The 22,284-nt window shown below is 35.1% G+C and overlaps 5 non-coding genes across 5 annotated transcripts; 1 reads left to right on the forward strand and 4 right to left on the reverse strand.

Annotated features, from left to right (window-relative positions):
* Positions 1 to 370: 370 nt before the first annotated feature.
* On the reverse strand, positions 371 to 444 carry TRNAN-GUU (transfer RNA asparagine (anticodon GUU)). The gene has a single exon. It is a non-coding gene; the product is annotated as a tRNA-Asn (tRNA).
* Positions 445 to 1,562: 1,118 nt separating this feature from the next.
* TRNAT-CGU (transfer RNA threonine (anticodon CGU)) lies at positions 1,563 to 1,634 on the forward strand. The gene has a single exon. It is a non-coding gene; the product is annotated as a tRNA-Thr (tRNA).
* A 10,917-nt stretch (positions 1,635 to 12,551) lies between these two features.
* On the reverse strand, positions 12,552 to 12,625 carry TRNAN-GUU (transfer RNA asparagine (anticodon GUU)). Its single transcript has one exon. It is a non-coding gene; the product is annotated as a tRNA-Asn (tRNA).
* A 3,674-nt stretch (positions 12,626 to 16,299) lies between these two features.
* TRNAN-GUU (transfer RNA asparagine (anticodon GUU)) lies at positions 16,300 to 16,373 on the reverse strand. The gene has a single exon. It is a non-coding gene; the product is annotated as a tRNA-Asn (tRNA).
* Positions 16,374 to 19,109: 2,736 nt separating this feature from the next.
* On the reverse strand, positions 19,110 to 19,183 carry TRNAN-GUU (transfer RNA asparagine (anticodon GUU)). Its single transcript has one exon. It is a non-coding gene; the product is annotated as a tRNA-Asn (tRNA).
* Positions 19,184 to 22,284: the final 3,101 nt, after the last annotated feature.

The following is a 22,284-nucleotide window of genomic DNA, read 5'->3' on the forward strand; positions in this document are numbered from 1 at the left end:
AAAATCATCTTTCCAGCTTACACTTTGGTGATGCAAAAAGACAATGATTTTGTAAGAAAAATCTTCAAACTTCAAAAAGTTTTTCTTAATTCCTTACCTTTGTACTGATAAGATAACACCTGGTTATAACATAACACAGGCTTTCACTTAAAAATGCTGCTAGGTTGCATTCTGCTGATTAGATATCACCAGGAACAACATTAACCTTCAGGTATTTTCTAATTGTTGAATAAATTGGCTTAAATCAAATTAAACTCACTTTAGAGATAATTGTTTCAGAGAAAGTCTTGAACCCTACCATAAAAAAGGTAGTTAGACATGTTGACTTAACTACCTAAAATTCCCCAAAATTTGACTAATAGAAGATTCTCGTCCCTGGGTGGGATTGAACCACCAACCTTCCGGTTAACAGCCGAACGCGCTAACCAATTGCGCCACAGAGACCCTATGTGAGACATAAACTAACAACAGCTAAGAAACATTGATCTGGAAAGTTTCCTTGCCAAAGTTTATAAAGTCTCTAATCTGGACAGTTATTTTAGGATTTTTCATTAATTAAAAGGAACACATTGCCATGTTCTTGTGATGAATCAACCCTTCTTGAGTTCTAAGCACTTCCATGAGCAGCAGAGTGGCGCAGCGGAAGCGTGCTGGGCCCATAACCCAGAGGTCGATGGATTGAAACCATCCTCTGCTATGTGCTATTTTCATTTAACAAATCTAAAATTGGGATTGCTATTTTGACTTTTTTGGTCTTTGCTTATAGTAGAAAATCCATTATCATCTTAACTCATTTAAATCGTATTTTGACAGAAGTGCTGTAGCAAAAAATCCACATAATGTCTTTACTTTACCCTATTACTTCTATGGTTATTGAGAAAAACAAACTACATTGACTCCAGAAGAGCAAATCAGGTGTTCTAACAAGTAATTTATCAAAATCATCTTTCCAGCTTACACTTTGGTGATGCAAAAAGACAATGATTTTGTAAGAAAAATCTTCAAACTTCAAAAAGTTTTTCTTAATTCCTTACCTTTGTACTGATAAGATAACACCTGGTTTTAACATAACACAGGCTTCCACTTAAAAATGCTGCTAGGTTGCATTCTGCTGATTAGATATCACCAGGAACAACATTAACCTTCAGGTATTTTCTAAATGTTGAATAAATTGGCTTAAATCAAATTAAACTCACTTTAGAGATAATTGTTTCAGAGAAAGTCTTGAACCCTACCATAAAATAGGTAGTTTGACATGTTGACTTCTCTACCTAAAATTCCCCAAAATTTGACTAATAGAAGATTTTCGTCCCTGGGTGGGATTGAACCACCAATATTCCAATTAACAGCCGAACATGCTAACCAATTGTGCCACAGAGACCCTATATGAGACATAAACAAACAACAGCTAAGAAACATTGATCTGGAAAGTTTCCTTACCAAAGTTTATAAAGTCTCTAATCTGGACAGTTATTTTAGGATTTTTCATTAATTAAAAGGAACACATTGCCATGTTCTTGTGATGAATCAACCCTTCTTGAGTTCTAAGCACTTCCATGAGCAGCAGAGTGGCGCAGCGGAAGCGTGCTGGGCCCGTAACCCAGAGGTCGTTGGATCGAAACCATCCTCTGCTATGTGCTATTTTCATTTATCAAATCTAAAATTGGGATTGCTATTTTGACTTTTTTGGTCTTTGCTTATAGTAGAAAATCCATTATCATCTTAACTCATTTAATTCGTATTTTGACAGAAGTGCTGTAGCAAAAAATCCACATAATGTCTTTACTTTACCCTATTACTTCTATGGTTATTGAGAAAAACAAACTACATTGAGTCCAGAAGAGCAAATCAGGTGATCTAACAAGTAATTTATCAAAATCATCTTTCCAGCTTACACTTTGGTGATGCAATAAGACAATGATTTTGTAAGAAAAATCTTCACACTTCAAAAAGTTTTTCTTAATTCCTTACCTTTGTACTGATAAGATAACACCTGGTTTTAACATAACACAGGCTTCCACTTAAAAATGCTGCTAGGTTGCAATCTGCTGATTAGATATCACCATGAACAACATTAACCTTCAGGTATTTTCTAAATGTTGAATAAATTGGCTTAAATCAAATTAAACTCACTTTAGAGATAATTGTTTCAGAGAAAGTCTTGAACCCTACCATAAAATAGGTAGTTTGACATGTTGACTTCTCTACCTAAAAATCCCCAAAATTTGACTAATAGAAGATTTTCGTCCCTGGGTGGGATTGAACCACCAATATTCCAATTAACAGCCGAACGTGCTAACCAATTGTGCCACAGAGACCCTATATGAGACATAAACAAACAACAGCTAAGAAACATTGATCTGGAAAGTTTCCTTACCAAAGTTTATAAAGTCTCTAATCTGGACAGTTATTTTCGGATTTTTCATTAATTAAAAGGAACACATTGCCATGTTCTTGTGATGAATCAACCCTTCTTGAGTTCTAAGCACTTCCATGAGCAGCAGAGTGGCGCAGCGGAAGCGTGCTGGGCCCATAACCCAGAGGTCGTTGGATCGAAACCATCCTCTGCTATGTGCTATTTTCATTTATCAAATCTAAAATTGGGATTGCTATTTTGACTTTTTTGGTCTTTGCTTATAGTAGAAAATCCATTATCATCTTAACTCATTTAAATCATATTTTGACAGAAGTGCTGTAGCAAAAAATCCACATAATGTCTTTACTTTACCCTATTACTTCTATGGTTATTGAGAAAAACAAACTACATTGACTCCAGAAGAGCAAATCAGGTGTTCAAACAAGTAATTTATCAAAATCATCTTTCCAGCTTACACTTTGGTGATGCAATAAGACAATGATTTTGTAAGAAAAATCTTCAAACTTCAAAAAGTTTTTCTTAATTCCTTACATTTGTACTGATAAGATAACACCTGGTTATAACATAACACAGGCTTTCACTTAAAAATGCTGCTAGGTTGCATTCTGCTGATTAGATATCACCAGGAACAACATTAACCTTCAGGTATTTTCTAATTGTGGAATAAATTGGCTTAAATCAAATTAAACTCACTTTAGAGATAATTGTTTCAGAGAAAGTCTTGAACCCTACCATAAAATAGGTAGTTAGACATGTTGACTTCTCTACCTAAAATTCCCCAAAATTTGACTAATAGAAGATTCTCATCCCTGGGTGGGATTGAACCACCAACCTTCCGGTTAACAGGCGAACGCGCTAACCAATTGCGCCACAGAGACCCTATATGAGACATAAACTAACAACAGCTAAGAAACATTGATCTGGAAAGTTTCCTTGCCAAAGTTTATAAAGTCTCTAATCTGGACAGTTATTTTAGGATTTTTCATTAATTAAAAGGAACACATTGCCATGTTCTTGTGATGAATCAACCCTTCTTGAGTTCTAAGCACTTCCATGAGCAGCAGAGTGGCGCAGCGGAAGCGTGCTGGGCCCATAACCCAGAGGTCGATGGATTGAAACCATCCTCTGCTATGTGCTATTTTCATTTAACAAATCTAAAATTGGGATTGCTATTTTGACTTTTTTGGTCTTTGCTTATAGTAGAAAATCCATTATCATCTTAACTCATTTAAATCATATTTTGACAGAAGTGCTGTAGCAAAAAATCCACATAATGTCTTTACTTTACCCTATTACTTCTATGGTTATTGAGAAAAACAAACTACATTGACTCCAGAAGAGCAAATCAGGTGTTCTAACAAGTAATTTATCAAAAACATCTTTCCAGCTTACACTTTGGTGATGCAAAAAGACAATGATTTTGTAAGAAAAATCTTCAAACTTCAAAAAGTTTTTCTTAATTCCTTACCTTTGTACTGATAAGATAACACCTGGTTTTAACATAACACAGGCTTCCACTTAAAAATGCTGCTAGGTTGCATTCTGCTGATTAGATATCACCAGGAACAACATTAACCTTCAGGTATTTTCTAAATGTTGAATAAATAGGCTTAAATCAAATTAAACTCACTTTAGAGATAATTGTTTCAGAGAAAGTCTTGAACCCTACCATAAATTAGGTAGTTTGACATGTTGACTTCTCTACCTAAAAATCCCCAAAATTTGACTAATAGAAGATTTTCGTCCCTGGGTGGGATTGAACCACCAATATTCCAATTAACAGCCGAACATGCTAACCAATTGTGCCACAGAGACCCTATATGAGACATAAACAAACAACAGCTAAGAAACATTGATCTGGAAAGTTTCCTTACCAAAGTTTATAAAGTCTCTAATCTGGACAGTTATTTTAGGATTTTTCATTAATTAAAAGGAACACATTGCCATGTTCTTGTGATGAATCAACCCTTCTTGAGTTCTAAGCACTTCCATGAGCAGCAGATTGGCGCAGCGGAAGCGTGCTGGGCCAATAACCCAGAGGTCATTGGATTGAAACCATCCTCTGCTATGTGCTTTTTTCATTTATCAAATCTAAAATTGGGATTGCTATTTTGACTTTTTTGGTCTTTGCTTATAGTAGAAAATCCATTATCATCTTAACTCATTTAATTCGTATTTTGACAGAAGTGCTGTAGCAAAAAATCCACATAATGTCTTTACTTTACCCTATTACTTCTATGGTTATTGAGAAAAACAAACTACATTGAGTCCAGAAGAGCAAATCAGGTGATCTAACAAGTAATTTATCAAAATCATCTTTCCAGCTTACACTTTGGTGATGCAATAAGACAATGATTTTGTAAGAAAAATCTTCACACTTCAAAAAGTTTTTCTTAATTCCTTACCTTTGTACTGATAAGATAACACCTGGTTTTAACATAACACAGGCTTCCACTTAAAAATGCTGCTAGGTTGCAATCTGCTGATTAGATATCACCAGGAACAACATTAACCTTCAGGTATTTTCTAAATGTTGAATAAATTGGCTTAAATCAAATTAAACTCACTTTAGAGATAATTGTTTCAGAGAAAGTCTTGAACCCTACCATAAAATAGGTAGTTTGACATGTTGACTTCTCTACCTAAAAATCCCCAAAATTTGACTAATAGAAGATTTTCGTCCCTGGGTGGGATTGAACCACCAATATTCCAATTAACAGCCGAACGTGCTAACCAATTGTGCCACAGAGACCCTATATGAGACATAAACAAACAACAGTTAAGAAACATTGATCTGGAAAGTTTCCTTACCAAAGTTTATAAAGTCTCTAATCTGGACAGTTATTTTAGGATTTTTCATTAATTAAAAGGAACACATTGCCATGTTCTTGTGATGAATCAACCCTTCTTGAGTTCTGAGCACTTCCATGAGCAGCAGAGTGGTGCAGCGGAAGCGTGCTGGGCCAATAACCCAGAGGTCATTGGATCGAAACCATCCTCTGCTATGTGCTATTTTCATTTATCAAATCTAAAATTGGGATTGCTATTTTGACTTTTTTGGTCTTTGCTTATAGTAGAAAATCCATTATCATCTTAACTCATTTAATTCGTATTTTGACAGAAGTGCTGTAGCAAAAAATCCACATAATGTCTTTACTTTACCCTATTACTTCTATGGTTATTGAGAAAAACAAACTACATTGAGTCCAGAAGAGCAAATCAGGTGATCTAACAAGTAATTTATCAAAATCATCTTTCCAGCTTACACTTTGGTGATGCAATAAGACAATGATTTTGTAAGAAAAATCTTCACACTTCAAAAAGTTTTTCTTAATTCCTTACCTTTGTACTGATAAGATAACACCTGGTTTTAACATAACACAGGCTTCCACTTAAAAATGCTGCTAGGTTGCAATCTGCTGATTAGATATCACCATGAACAACATTAACCTTCAGGTATTTTCTAAATGTTGAATAAATTGGCTTAAATCAAATTAAACTCACTTTAGAGATAATTGTTTCAGAGAAAGTCTTGAACCCTACCATAAAATAGGTAGTTTGACATGTTGACTTCTCTACCTAAAAATCCCCAAAATTTGACTAATAGAAGATTTTCGTCCCTGGGTGGGATTGAACCACCAATATTCCAATTAACAGCCGAACGTGCTAACCAATTGTGCCACAGAGACCCTATATGAGACATAAACAAACAACAGCTAAGAAACATTGATCTGGAAAGTTTCCTTACCAAAGTTTATAAAGTCTCTAATCTGGACAGTTATTTTAGGATTTTTCATTAATTAAAAGGAACACATTGCCATGTTCTTGTGATGAATCAACCCTTCTTGAGTTCTAAGCACTTCCATGAGCAGCAGAGTGGCGCAGCAGAAGCGTGCTGGGCCCATAACCCAGAGGTCGTTGGATCGAAACCATCCTCTGCTATGTGCTATTTTCATTTATCAAATCTAAAATTGGGATTGCTATTTTGACTTTTTTGGTCTTTGCTTATAGTAGAAAATCCATTATCATCTTAACTCATTTAAATCGTATTTTGACAGAAGTGCTGTAGCAAAAAATCCACATAATGTCTTTACTTTACCCTATTACTTCTATGGTTATTGAGAAAAACAAACTACATTGACTCCAGAAGAGCAAATCAGGTGTTCAAACAAGTAATTTATCAAAATCATCTTTCCAGCTTACACTTTGGTGATGCAATAAGACAATGATTTTGTAAGAAAAATCTTCAAACTTCAAAAAGTTTTTCTTAATTCCTTACATTTGTACTGATAAGATAACACCTGGTTATAACATAACACAGGCTTTCACTTAAAAATGCTGCTAGGTTGCATTCTGCTGATTAGATATCACCAGGAACAACATTAACCTTCAGGTATTTTCTAATTGTTGAATAAATTGGCTTAAATCAAATTAAACTCACTTTAGAGATAATTGTTTCAGAGAAAGTCTTGAACCCTACCATAAAATAGGTAGTTAGACATGTTGACTTCTCTACCTAAAATTCCCCAAAATTTGACTAATAGAAGATTCTCGTCCCTGGGTGGGATTGAACCACCAACCTTCCGGTTAACAGGCGAACGCGCTAACCAATTGCGCCACAGAGACCCTATATGAGACATAAACTAACAACAGCTAAGAAACATTGATCTGGAAAGTTTCCTTGCCAAAGTTTATAAAGTCTCTAATCTGGACAGTTATTTTAGGATTTTTCATTAATTAAAAGGAACACATTGCCATGTTCTTGTGATGAATCAACCCTTCTTGAGTTCTAAGCACTTCCATGAGCAGCAGAGTGGCGCAGCGGAAGCGTGCTGGGCCCATAACCCAGAGGTCGATGGATTGAAACCATCCTCTGCTATGTGCTATTTTCATTTAACAAATCTAAAATTGGGATTGCTATTTTGACTTTTTTGGTCTTTGCTTATAGTAGAAAATCCATTATCATCTTAACTCATTTAAATCATATTTTGACAGAAGTGCTGTAGCAAAAAATCCACATAATGTCTTTACTTTACCCTATTACTTCTATGGTTATTGAGAAAAACAAACTACATTGACTCCAGAAGAGCAAATCAGGTGTTCTAACAAGTAATTTATCAAAAACATCTTTCCAGCTTACACTTTGGTGATGCAAAAAGACAATGATTTTGTAAGAAAAATCTTCAAACTTCAAAAAGTTTTTCTTAATTCCTTACCTTTGTACTGATAAGATAACACCTGGTTTTAACATAACACAGGCTTCCACTTAAAAATGCTGCTAGGTTGCATTCTGCTGATTAGATATCACCAGGAACAACATTAACCTTCAGGTATTTTCTAAATGTTGAATAAATAGGCTTAAATCAAATTAAACTCACTTTAGAGATAATTGTTTCAGAGAAAGTCTTGAACCCTACCATAAATTAGGTAGTTTGACATGTTGACTTCTCTACCTAAAAATCCCCAAAATTTGACTAATAGAAGATTTTCGTCCCTGGGTGGGATTGAACCACCAATATTCCAATTAACAGCCGAACATGCTAACCAATTGTGCCACAGAGACCCTATATGAGACATAAACAAACAACAGCTAAGAAACATTGATCTGGAAAGTTTCCTTACCAAAGTTTATAAAGTCTCTAATCTGGACAGTTATTTTAGGATTTTTCATTAATTAAAAGGAACACATTGCCATGTTCTTGTGATGAATCAACCCTTCTTGAGTTCTAAGCACTTCCATGAGCAGCAGATTGGCGCAGCGGAAGCGTGCTGGGCCAATAACCCAGAGGTCATTGGATTGAAACCATCCTCTGCTATGTGCTTTTTTCATTTATCAAATCTAAAATTGGGATTGCTATTTTGACTTTTTTGGTCTTTGCTTATAGTAGAAAATCCATTATCATCTTAACTCATTTAATTCGTATTTTGACAGAAGTGCTGTAGCAAAAAATCCACATAATGTCTTTACTTTACCCTATTACTTCTATGGTTATTGAGAAAAACAAACTACATTGAGTCCAGAAGAGCAAATCAGGTGATCTAACAAGTAATTTATCAAAATCATCTTTCCAGCTTACACTTTGGTGATGCAATAAGACAATGATTTTGTAAGAAAAATCTTCACACTTCAAAAAGTTTTTCTTAATTCCTTACCTTTGTACTGATAAGATAACACCTGGTTTTAACATAACACAGGCTTCCACTTAAAAATGCTGCTAGGTTGCAATCTGCTGATTAGATATCACCAGGAACAACATTAACCTTCAGGTATTTTCTAAATGTTGAATAAATTGGCTTAAATCAAATTAAACTCACTTTAGAGATAATTGTTTCAGAGAAAGTCTTGAACCCTACCATAAAATAGGTAGTTTGACATGTTGACTTCTCTACCTAAAAATCCCCAAAATTTGACTAATAGAAGATTTTCGTCCCTGGGTGGGATTGAACCACCAATATTCCAATTAACAGCCGAACACGCTAACCAATTGCGCCACAGAGACCCTATGTGAGACATAAACTAACAACAGCTAAGAAACATTGATCTGGAAAGTTTCCTTGCCAAAGTTTATAAAGTCTCTAATCTGGACAGTTATTTTAGGATTTTTCGCTAATTAAAAGGAACACATTGCCATGTTCTTGTGATGAATCAACCCTTCTTGAGTTCTAAGCATTTCCATGAGCAGCAGAGTGGCACAGCGGAAGCTTGTTGGGCCCATAACCCAGAGGTCGATGGATCGAAACCATCCTCTGCTATGTGCTATTTTCATTTATCAAATCTAAAATTGGGATTGCTATTTTGACTTTTTTGGTCTTTGCTTATAGTAGAAAATCCATTATCATCTTAACTCATTTAAATCGTATTTTGACAGAAGTGCTGTAGCAAAAAATCCACATAATGTCTTTACTTTACCCTATTACTTCTATGGTTATTGAGAAAAACAAACTACATTGACTCCAGAAGAGCAAATCAGGTGTTCTAACAAGTAATTTATCAAAATCATCTTTCCAGCTTACACTTTGGTGATGCAAAAAGACAATGATTTTGTAAGAAAAATCTTCAAACTTCAAAAAGTTTTTCTTAATTCCTTACCTTTGTACTGATAAGATAACACCTGGTTATAACATAACACAGGCTTTCACTTAAAAATGCTGCTAGGTTGCATTCTGCTGATTAGATATCACCAGGAACAACATTAACCTTCAGGTATTTTCTAATTGTTGAATAAATTGGCTTAAATCAAATTAAACTCACTTTAGAGATAATTGTTTCAGAGAAAGTCTTGAATCCTACCATAAAATAGGTAGTTAGACATGTTGACTTCTCTACCTAAAATTCCCCAAAATTTGACTAATAGAAAATTCTCGTCCCTGGGTGGTATTGAACCACCAACTTTCCGGTTAACAGCCGAACACGCTAACCAATTGCGCCACAGAGACCCTATATGAGACATAAACAAACAACTGCAAAGAAAGATTGATCTGGAAAGTTTCCTTGCCAAAGTTTATAAAGTCTCTAATCTGGACAGTTATTTTAGGATTTTTCGTTAATTAAATGGAACACATTGCCATGTTCTTGTGATGAATCAACCCTTCTTGAGTTCTAAGCACTTCCATGAGCAGCAGAGTGGCGCAGCAGAAGCGTGCTGGGCCCATAACCCAGAGGTCGATGGATCAAAACCATCCTCTGCTATGTGCTATTTTGATTTATCAAAACTAAAATTGGGATTGCTATTTTGACTTTTTTGGTCTTTCCTTTTAGTAGAAAATCCATTATCATCTTAACTCATTTTAATCATATTTTGACAGAAGTGCTGTAGCAAAAAATCCACTTAATGTATTTACTTTACCCTATTACTTCTATGGTTATTGAGAAAAACAAACTACATTGACTCCAGAAGAGCAAATCAGATGTTCTAACAAGTAATTTATCAAAATCATCTTTCCAGCTTACACTTTGGTGATGCAATAAGACAATGATTTTGTAAGAAAAATCTTCAAACTTCAAAAAGTTTTTCTTAATTCCTTACCTTTGTACTGATAAGATAACACCTGGTTATAACATAACACAGGCTTTCACTTAAAAATGCTGCTAGGTTGCATTCTGCTGATTAGATATCACCAGGAACAACATTAACCTTCAGGTATTTTCTAAATGTTGAATAAATTGGCTTAAATCAAATTAAACTCACTTTAGAGATAATTGTTTCAGAGAAAGTCTTGAACCCTACCATAAAATAGGTAGTTTGACATGTTGACTTCTCTACCTAAAAATCCCCAAAATTTGACTAATAGAAGATTTTCGTCCCTGGGTGGGATTGAACCACCAATATTCCAATTAACAGCCGAACGTGCTAACCAATTGTGCCACAGAGACCCTATATGAGACATAAACAAACAACAGTTAAGAAACATTGATCTGGAAAGTTTCCTTACCAAAGTTTATAAAGTCTCTAATCTGGACAGTTATTTTAGGATTTTTCATTAATTAAAAGGAACACATTGCCATGTTCTTGTGATGAATCAACCCTTCTTGAGTTCTGAGCACTTCCATGAGCAGCAGAGTGGTGCAGCGGAAGCGTGCTGGGCCAATAACCCAGAGGTCATTGGATCGAAACCATCCTCTGCTATGTGCTATTTTCATTTATCAAATCTAAAATTGGGATTGCTATTTTGACTTTTTTGGTCTTTGCTTATAGTAGAAAATCCATTATCATCTTAACTCATTTAATTCGTATTTTGACAGAAGTGCTGTAGCAAAAAATCCACATAATGTCTTTACTTTACCCTATTACTTCTATGGTTATTGAGAAAAACAAACTACATTGACTCCAGAAGAGCAAATCAGGTGATCTAACAAGTAATTTATCAAAATCATCTTTCCAGCTTACACTTTGGTGATGCAATAAGACAATGATTTTGTAAGAAAAATCTTCACACTTCAAAAAGTTTTTCTTAATTCCTTACCTTTGTACTGATAAGATAACACCTGGTTTTAACATAACACAGGCTTCCACTTAAAAATGCTGCTAGGTTGCATTCTGCTGATTAGATATCACCAGGAACAACATTAACCTTCAGGTATTTTCTAAATGTTGAATAAATTGTCTTAAATCAAATTAAACTCACTTTAGAGATAATTGTTTCAGAGAAAGTCTTGAACCCTACCATAAAATAGGTAGTTAGACATGTTGACTTCTCTACCTAAAATTCCCCAAAATTTGACTAATAGAAGACTCTCGTCCCTGGGTGGGATTAAACCACCAACCTTCCGGTTAACAGCCGAACACGCTAACCAATTGCGCCACAGAGACCCTATGTGAGACATAAACTAACAACAGCTAAGAAACATTGATCTGGAAAGTTTCCTTGCCAAAGTTTATAAAGTCTCTAATCTGGACAGTTATTTTAGGATTTATCGCTAATTAAAAGGAACACATTGCCATGTTCTTGTGATGAATCAACCCTTCTTGAGTTCTAAGCATTTCCATGAGCAGCAGAGTGGCGCAGCGGAAGCTTGCTGGGCCCATAACCCAGAGGTCAATGGATCGAAACCATCCTCTGCTATGTGCTATTTTCATTTATCAAATCTAAAATTGGGATTGCTGTTTTGACTTTTTTGGTCTTTGCTTGTAGTAGAAAATCCATTAATATCTTAACTCATTTAATTCGTATTTTGACAGAAGTGCTGTAGCAAAAAATGCACATAATGTCTTTACTTTACCCTATTACTTCTATGGTTATTGAGAAAAACAAACTACATTGACTCCAGAAGAGCAAATCAGGTGTTCTAACAAGTAATTTATCAAAATCATCTTTCCAGCTTACACTTTGGTGATGCAAAAAGACAATGATTTTGTAAGAAAAATCTTCAAACTTCAAAAAGTTTTTCTTAATTCCTTACCTTTGTACTGATAAGATAACACCTGGTTATAACATAACACAGGCTTTCACTTAAAAATGCTGCTAGGATGCATTCTGCTGATTAGATATCACCAGGAACAACATTAACCTTCAGGTATTTTCTAATTGTTGAATAAATTGGCTTAAATCAAATTAAACTCACTTTAGAGATAATTGTTTCAGAGAAAGTCTTGAACCCTACCATAAAAAAGGTAGTTAGACATGTTGACTTAACTACCTAAAATTCCCCAAAATTTGACTAATAGAAGATTCTCGTCCCTGGGTGGGATTGAACCACCAACCTTCCGGTTAACAGCCGAACGCGCTAACCAATTGCGCCACAGAGACCCTATGTGAGACATAAACTAACAACAGCTAAGAAACATTGATCTGGAAAGTTTCCTTGCCAAAGTTTATAAAGTCTCTAATCTGGACAGTTATTTTAGGATTTTTCGCTAATTAAAAGGAACACATTGCCTTGTTCTTGTGACGAATCAACCCTTCTTGAGTTCTAAGCATTTCCATGAGCAGCAGAGTAGTGCAGCGGAAGCTTGTTGGGCCCATAACCCAGAGGTCGATGGATCGAAACCATCCTCTGCTATGTGCTATTTTCATTTATCAAATCTAAAATTGGGATTGCTATTTTGACTTTTTTGGTCTTTGCTTGTAGTAGAAAATCCATTATCATCTTAACTCATTTAATTCGTATTTTGACAGAAGTGCTGTAGCAAAAAATGCACATAATGTCTTTACTTTACCCTATTACTTCTATGGTTATTGAGAAAAACAAACTACATTGACTCCAGAAGAGCAAATCAGGTGTTCTAACAAGTAATTTATCAAAATCATCTTTCCAGCTTACACTTTGGTGATGCAAAAAGACAATGATTTTGTAAGAAAAATCTTCAAACTTCAAAAAGTTTTTCTTAATTCCTTACCTTTGTACTGATAAGATAACACCTGGTTATAACATAACACAGGCTTTCACTTAAAAATGCTGCTAGGTTGCATTCTGCTGATTAGATATCACCAGGAACAACATTAACCTTCAGGTATTTTCTAATTGTTGAATAAATTGGCTTAAATCAAATTAAACTCACTTTAGAGATAATTGTTTCAGAGAAAGTCTTGAATCCTACCATAAAATAGGTAGTTAGACATGTTGACTTCTCTACCTAAAATTCCCCAAAATTTGACTAATAGAAAATTCTCGTCCCTGGGTGGTATTGAACCACCAACTTTCCGGTTAACAGCCGAACACGCTAACCAATTGCGCCACAGAGACCCTATATGAGACATAAACAAACAACTGCAAAGAAAGATTGATCTGGAAAGTTTCCTTGCCAAAGTTTATAAAGTCTCTAATCTGGACAGTTATTTTAGGATTTTTCGTTAATTAAATGGAACACATTGCCATGTTCTTGTGATGAATCAACCCTTCTTGAGTTCTAAGCACTTCCATGAGCAGCAGAGTGGCGCAGCAGAAGCGTGCTGGGCCCATAACCCAGAGGTCGATGGATCAAAACCATCCTCTGCTATGTGCTATTTTGATTTATCAAAACTAAAATTGGGATTGCTATTTTGACTTTTTTGGTCTTTCCTTTTAGTAGAAAATCCATTATCATCTTAACTCATTTTAATCATATTTTGACAGAAGTGCTGTAGCAAAAAATCCACTTAATGTATTTACTTTACCCTATTACTTCTATGGTTATTGAGAAAAACAAACTACATTGACTCCAGAAGAGCAAATCAGATGTTCTAACAAGTAATTTATCAAAATCATCTTTCCAGCTTACACTTTGGTGATGCAATAAGACAATGATTTTGTAAGAAAAATCTTCAAACTTCAAAAAGTTTTTCTTAATTCCTTACCTTTGTACTGATAAGATAACACCTGGTTATAACATAACACAGGCTTTCACTTAAAAATGCTGCTAGGTTGCATTCTGCTGATTAGATATCACCAGGAACAACATTAACCTTCAGGTATTTTCTAAATGTTGAATAAATTGGCTTAAATCAAATTAAACTCACTTTAGAGATAATTGTTTCAGAGAAAGTCTTGAACCCTACCATAAAATAGGTAGTTTGACATGTTGACTTCTCTACCTAAAAATCCCCAAAATTTGACTAATAGAAGATTTTCGTCCCTGGGTGGGATTGAACCACCAATATTCCAATTAACAGCCGAACGTGCTAACCAATTGTGCCACAGAGACCCTATATGAGACATAAACAAACAACAGTTAAGAAACATTGATCTGGAAAGTTTCCTTACCAAAGTTTATAAAGTCTCTAATCTGGACAGTTATTTTAGGATTTTTCATTAATTAAAAGGAACACATTGCCATGTTCTTGTGATGAATCAACCCTTCTTGAGTTCTGAGCACTTCCATGAGCAGCAGAGTGGTGCAGCGGAAGCGTGCTGGGCCAATAACCCAGAGGTCATTGGATCGAAACCATCCTCTGCTATGTGCTATTTTCATTTATCAAATCTAAAATTGGGATTGCTATTTTGACTTTTTTGGTCTTTGCTTATAGTAGAAAATCCATTATCATCTTAACTCATTTAATTCGTATTTTGACAGAAGTGCTGTAGCAAAAAATCCACATAATGTCTTTACTTTACCCTATTACTTCTATGGTTATTGAGAAAAACAAACTACATTGACTCCAGAAGAGCAAATCAGGTGATCTAACAAGTAATTTATCAAAATCATCTTTCCAGCTTACACTTTGGTGATGCAATAAGACAATGATTTTGTAAGAAAAATCTTCACACTTCAAAAAGTTTTTCTTAATTCCTTACCTTTGTACTGATAAGATAACACCTGGTTTTAACATAACACAGGCTTCCACTTAAAAATGCTGCTAGGTTGCATTCTGCTGATTAGATATCACCAGGAACAACATTAACCTTCAGGTATTTTCTAAATGTTGAATAAATTGTCTTAAATCAAATTAAACTCACTTTAGAGATAATTGTTTCAGAGAAAGTCTTGAACCCTACCATAAAATAGGTAGTTAGACATGTTGACTTCTCTACCTAAAATTCCCCAAAATTTGACTAATAGAAGACTCTCGTCCCTGGGTGGGATTAAACCACCAACCTTCCGGTTAACAGCCGAACACGCTAACCAATTGCGCCACAGAGACCCTATGTGAGACATAAACTAACAACAGCTAAGAAACATTGATCTGGAAAGTTTCCTTGCCAAAGTTTATAAAGTCTCTAATCTGGACAGTTATTTTAGGATTTTTCGCTAATTAAAAGGAACACATTGCCATGTTCTTGTGATGAATCAACCCTTCTTGAGTTCTAAGCATTTCCATGAGCAGCAGAGTGGCGCAGCGGAAGCTTGCTGGGCCCATAACCCAGAGGTCAATGGATCGAAACCATCCTCTGCTATGTGCTATTTTCATTTATCAAATCTAAAATTGGGATTGCTGTTTTGACTTTTTTGGTCTTTGCTTGTAGTAGAAAATCCATTAATATCTTAACTCATTTAATTCGTATTTTGACAGAAGTGCTGTAGCAAAAAATGCACATAATGTCTTTACTTTACCCTATTACTTCTATGGTTATTGAGAAAAACAAACTACATTGACTCCAGAAGAGCAAATCAGGTGTTCTAACAAGTAATTTATCAAAATCATCTTTCCAGCTTACACTTTGGTGATGCAAAAAGACAATGATTTTGTAAGAAAAATCTTCAAACTTCAAAAAGTTTTTCTTAATTCCTTACCTTTGTACTGATAAGATAACACCTGGTTATAACATAACACAGGCTTTCACTTAAAAATGCTGCTAGGATGCATTCTGCTGATTAGATATCACCAGGAACAACATTAACCTTCAGGTATTTTCTAATTGTTGAATAAATTGGCTTAAATCAAATTAAACTCACTTTAGAGATAATTGTTTCAGAGAAAGTCTTGAACCCTACCATAAAAAAGGTAGTTAGACATGTTGACTTAACTACCTAAAATTCCCCAAAATTTGACTAATAGAAGATTCTCGTCCCTGGGTGGGATTGAACCACCAACCTTCCGGTTAACAGCCGAACGCGCTAACCAATTGCGCCACAGAGACCTTATGTGATACATAAACAAACAACACCTAAGAAAGATTGATCTGGAAAGTTTCCTTGCCAAAGTTTATAAAGTCTCTAATCTAGACAGTTATTTTAGGATTTTTCGTTAATTAAAAGGAACACATTGCCATGTTCTTGAGATGAATCAACCCTTCTTGAGTTCTAAGCACTTCCATGAGCAGCAGAGTGGCGCAGCGGAAGCTTGCTGGGCCCATAACCCAGAGGTCGATGGATCGAAACCATCCTCTGCTATGTGCTATTTTCATTTATCAAATCTAAAATTGGGATTGCTATTTTGACTTTTTTGGTCTTTGCTTGTAGTAGAAAATCCATTATCATCTTAACTCATTTAATTCGTATTTTGACAGAAGTGCTGTAGCAAAAAATGCACATAATGTCTTTACTTTACCCTATTACTTCTATGGTTATTGAGAAAAACAAACTACATTGACTCCAGAAGAGCAAATCAGGTGTTCTAACAAGTAATTTATCAAAATCATCTTTCCAGCTTACACTTTGGTGATGCAAAAAGACAATGATTTTGTAAGAAAAATCTTCAAACTTCAAAAAGTTTTTCTTAATTCCTTACCTTTGTACTGATAAGATAACACCTGGTTATAACATAACACAGGCTTTCACTTAAAAATGCTGCTAGGTTGCATTCTGCTGATTAGATATCACCAGGAACAACATTAACCTTCAGGAATTTTCTAATTGTTGAATAAATTGGCTTAAATCAAATTAAACTCACTTTAGAGATAATTGTTTCAGAGAAAGTCTTGAACCCTACCATAAAATAGGTAGTTAGACATGTTGACTTCTCTACCTAAAATTCCCCAAAATTTGACTAATAGAAGATTCTCGTCCCTGGGTGGTATTGAACCACCAACTTTCCGGTTAACAGCCGAACACGCTAACCAATTGCGCCACAGAGACCCTATATGAGACATAAACAAACAACTGCAAAGAAAGATTGATCTGGAAAGTTTCCTTGCCAAAGTTTATAAAGTCTCTAATCTGGACAGTTATTTTAGGATTTTTCGTTAATTAAAAGGAACACATTGCCATGTTCTTGAGATGAATCAACCCTTCTTGAGTTCTAAGCACTTCCATGAGCAGCAGAGTGGCGCAGCGGAAGCTTGCTGGGCCCATAACCCAGAGGTCGATGGATCGAAACCATCCTCTGCTATGTGCTATTTTCATTTATCAAATCTAAAATTGGGATTGCTATTTTGACTTTTTTGGTCTTTGCTTGTAGTAGAAAATCCATTATCATCTTAACTCATTTAATTCGTATTTTGACAGAAGTGCTGTAGCAAAAAATGCACATAATGTCTTTACTTTACCCTATTACTTCTATGGTTATTGAGAAAAACAAACTACATTGACTCCAGAAGAGCAAATCAGGTGTTCTAACAAGTAATTTATCAAAATCATCTTTCCAGCTTACACTTTGGTGATGCAAAAGACAATGATTTTGTAAGAAAAATCTTCAAACTTCAAAAAGTTTTTCTTAATTCCTTACCTTTGTACTGATAAGATCATACCTGGTTATAACATAACACAGGATTTCACTTAAAAATGCTGCTAGGTTGCATTCTGCTGATTAGATATCACCAGGAACAACATTAACCTTCAGGTATTTTCTAATTGTTGAATAAATTGCCTTAAATCAAATTAAACTCACTTTAGAGATAATTGTTTCAGAGAAAGTCTTGAACCCTTTCTTAAAATAGGTAGTTTGACATGTTGACTTCTCTAACTAAAAATTCCCAAAACTTGATTAATAGAATATTCTCGTCCCTGGGTGGGATTGAACCACCAACATTCCAGTTAACAGCCGAACGCGCTAATCAATTGCGCCACAGAGACCCTATCTGAGACATAAACTAACAACAGCTAAGAAACATTGATCCGGAAAGTTTCCTTGCCAAAGTTTATAAAGTCTCTAATCTGGACAGTTATTTTAGGATTTTTCGCTAATTAAAAGGAACACATTGCCTTGTTCTTGTGATGAATCAACCCTTCTTGAGTTCTAAGCATTTCCATGAGCAGCAGAGTGGTGCAGCGGAAGCTTGCTGGGCCCATAACTCAGAGGTCGATGGATCGAAACCATCCTCTGCTATGTGCTATTTTCATTTATCAAATCTAAAATTGGGATTGCTATTTTGACTTTTTTGGTCTTTGCTTGTAGTAGAAAATCCATTATCATCTTAACTCATTTAATTCGTATTTTGACAGAAGTGCTGTAGCAAAAAATGCACATAATGTCTTTACTTTACCCTATTACTTCTATGGTTATTGAGAAAAACAAACTACATTGACTCCAGAAGAGCAAATCAGGTGTTCTAACAAGTAATTTATCAAAATCATCTTTCCAGCTTACACTTTGGTGATGCAAAAAGACAATGATTTTGTAAGAAAAATCTTCAAACTTCAAAAAGTTTTTCTTAATTCCTTACCTTTGTACTGATAAGATAACACCTGGTTATAACATAACACAGGCTTTCACTTAAAAATGCTGCTAGGTTGCATTCTGCTGATTAGATATCACCAGGAACAACATTAACCTTCAGGTATTTTCTAATTGTTGAATAAATTGGCTTAAATCAAATTAAACTCACTTTAGAGATAATTGTTTCAGAGAAAGTCTTGAACCCTACCATAAAAAAGGTAGTTAGACATGTTGACTTCTCTACCTAAAATTCCCCAAAATTTGACTAATAGAAGATTCTCGTCCCTGGGTGGGATTGAACCACCAACCTTCCGGTTAACAGCCGAACGCGCTAACCAATTGCGCCACAGAGACCCTGTGTGAGACATAAACTAACAACAGCTAAGAAACATTGATCTGGAAAGTTTCCTTGCCAAAGTTTATAAAGTCTCTAATCTGGACAGTTATTTTAGGATTTTTCGCTAATTAAAAGGAACACATTGCCTTGTTCTTGTGATGAATCAACCCTTCTTGAGTTCTAAGCATTTCCATGAGCAGCAGAGTGGCGCAGCAGAAGCTTGCTGGGCCCATAACCCAGAGGTCGATGGATCGAAACCATCCTCTGCTATGTGCTATTTTCATTTATCAAATCTAAAATTGGGATTGCTATTTTTGACTTTTTTGGTCTTTGCTTGTAGTAGAAAATCCATTATCATCTTAACTCATTTAATTCGTATTTTGACAGAAGTGCTGTAGCAAAAAATGCACATAATGTCTTTACTTTACCCTATTACTTCTATGGTTATTGAGAAAAACAAACTACATTGACTCCAGAAGAGCAAATCAGGTGTTCTAACAAGTAATTTATCAAAATCATCTTTCCAGCTTACACTTTGGTGATGCAAAAAGACAATGATTTTGTAAGAAAAATCTTCAAACTTCAAAAAGTTTTTCTTAATTCCTTACCTTTGTACTGATAAGATAACACCTGGTTATAACATAACACAGGCTTTCACTTAAAAATGCTGCTAGGTTGCATTCTGCTGATTAGATATCACCAGGAACAACATTATCTTCAGGTATTTTCTAATTGTTGAATAAATTGGCTTAAATCAAATTAAACTCACTTTAGAGATAATTGTTTCAGAGAAAGTCTTGAACCCTACCATAAAATAGGTAGTTAGACATGTTGACTTCGCTACCTAAAATTCCCCAAAATTTGACTAATAGAAAATTCTCGTCCCTGGGTGGTATTGAACCACCAACTTTCCGGTTAACAGCCGAACACGCTAACCAATTGCGCCACAGAGACTCTATATGAGACAAAAACAATCAACTGCAAAGAAAGATTGATCTGGAAAGTTTCCATGCCAAAGTTTATAAAGTCTCTAATCTGGACAGTTATTTTAGGATTTTTCGTTAATTAAATGGAACACATTGCCATGTTCTTGTGATGAATCAACCCTTCTTGAGTTTTAAGCACTTCCATGAGCAGCAGAGTGGCGCAGCAGAAGCGTGCTGGGCCCATAACCCAGAGGTCGATGGATCAAAACCATCCTCTGCTATGTGCTATTTTGATTTATCAAATCTAAAATTGGGATTGCTATTTTGACTTTTTTGGTCTTTGCTTTTAGTAGAAAATCCATTATCATCTTAACTCATTTTAATCATATTTTGACAGAAGTGCTGTAGCAAAAAATCCACTTAATGTCTTTACTTTACCCTATTACTTCTATGGTTATTGAGAAAAACAAACTACATTGACTCCAGAAGAGCAAATCAGGTGTTCTAACAAGTAATTTATCAAAATCATCTTTCCAGCTTACACTTTGGTGATGCAATAAGACAATGATTTTGTAAGAAAAATCTTCAAACTTCAAAAAGTTTTTCTTAATTCCTTACCTTTGTACTGATAAGATAACACCTGGTTATAACATAACACAGGCTTTCACTTAAAAATGCTGCTAGGTTGCATTCTGCTGATTAGATATCACCAGGAACAACATTAACCTTCAGGTATTTTGTAAATGTTGAATATATTGGCTTAAATCAAATTAAACTCACTTTAGAGATAATTGTTTCAGAGAAAGTCTTGAACCCTTCCTTAAAATAGGTAGTTTGACATGTTGACTTCTCTACCTAAAAATCCCCAAAACTTGATTAATAGAATATTCTCGTCCCTGGGTGGGATTGAACCACCAACATTCCAGTTAACAGCCGAACGCACTAACCAATTGCGCCACAGAGACTCTATATGAGACAAAAACAAACAACTGCAAAGAAAGATTGATCTGGAAAGTTTCCTTGCCAAAGTTTATAAAGTCTCTAATCTGGACAGTTATTTTAGGATTTTTCGTTAATTAAATGGAACACATTGCCATGTTCTTGTGATGAATCAACCCTTCTTGAGTTCTAAGCACTTCCATGAGCAGCAGAGTGGCGCAGCAGAAGCGTGCTGGGCCCATAACCCAGAGGTCGATGGATCAAAACCATCCTCTGCTATGTGCTATTTTGATTTATCAAATCTAAAATTGGGATTGCTATTTTGACTTTTTTGGTCTTTGCTTTTAGTAGAAAATCCATTATCATCTTAACTCATTTTAATCATATTTTGACAGAAGTGCTGTAGCAAAAAATCCACTTAATGTCTTTACTTTACCCTATTACTTCTATGGTTATTGAGAAAAACAAACTACATTGACTCCAGAAGAGCAAATCAGGTGTTCTAACAAGTAATTTATCAAAATCATCTTTCCAGCTTACACTTTGGTGATGCAATAAGACAATGATTTTGTAAGAAAAATCTTCAAACTTCAAAAAGTTTTTCTTAATTCCTTACCTTTGTACTGATAAGATAACACCTGGTTATAACATAACACAGGCTTTCACTTAAAAATGCTGCTAGGTTGCATTCTGCTGATTAGATATCACCAGGAACAACATTAACCTTCAGGTATTTTGTAAATGTTGAATAAATTGGCTTAAATCAAATTAAACTCACTTTAGAGATAATTGTTTCAGAGAAAGTCTTGAACCCTTCCTTAAAATAGGTAGTTTGACATGTTGACTTCTCTACCTAAAAATCCCCAAAACTTGATTAATAGAATATTCTCGTCCCTGGGTGGGATTGAACCACCAACATTCCAGTTAACAGCCGAACGCGCTAACCAATTGCGCCACAGAAACCCTATATGAGACATAAACAAACAGCAGCTAAGAAACATTGATCTGGAACGTTTCCTTGCCAAAGTTTATAAAGTCTCTAATCTGGATAGTTATTTTAGGATTTTTCGTTAATTAAAAGGAACACATTGCCATGTTCTTGTGATGAATCAACCCTTCTTGAGTTCTAAGCACTTCCATGAGCAGCAGAGTGGCACAGCGGAAGTGTGCTGGGCCCATAACCCAGAGGTCGATGGATCGAAACCATCCTCTGCTATGTGCTATTTTCATTTATCAAATCTAAAAATGGGATT

The sequence above is a fragment of the Taudactylus pleione genome, unplaced genomic scaffold (genome assembly GCF_031769625.1).
Source record: "Taudactylus pleione unplaced genomic scaffold, aTauple2 ptg000134l, whole genome shotgun sequence".
NCBI lineage: Eukaryota > Metazoa > Chordata > Amphibia > Anura > Myobatrachidae > Taudactylus > Taudactylus pleione.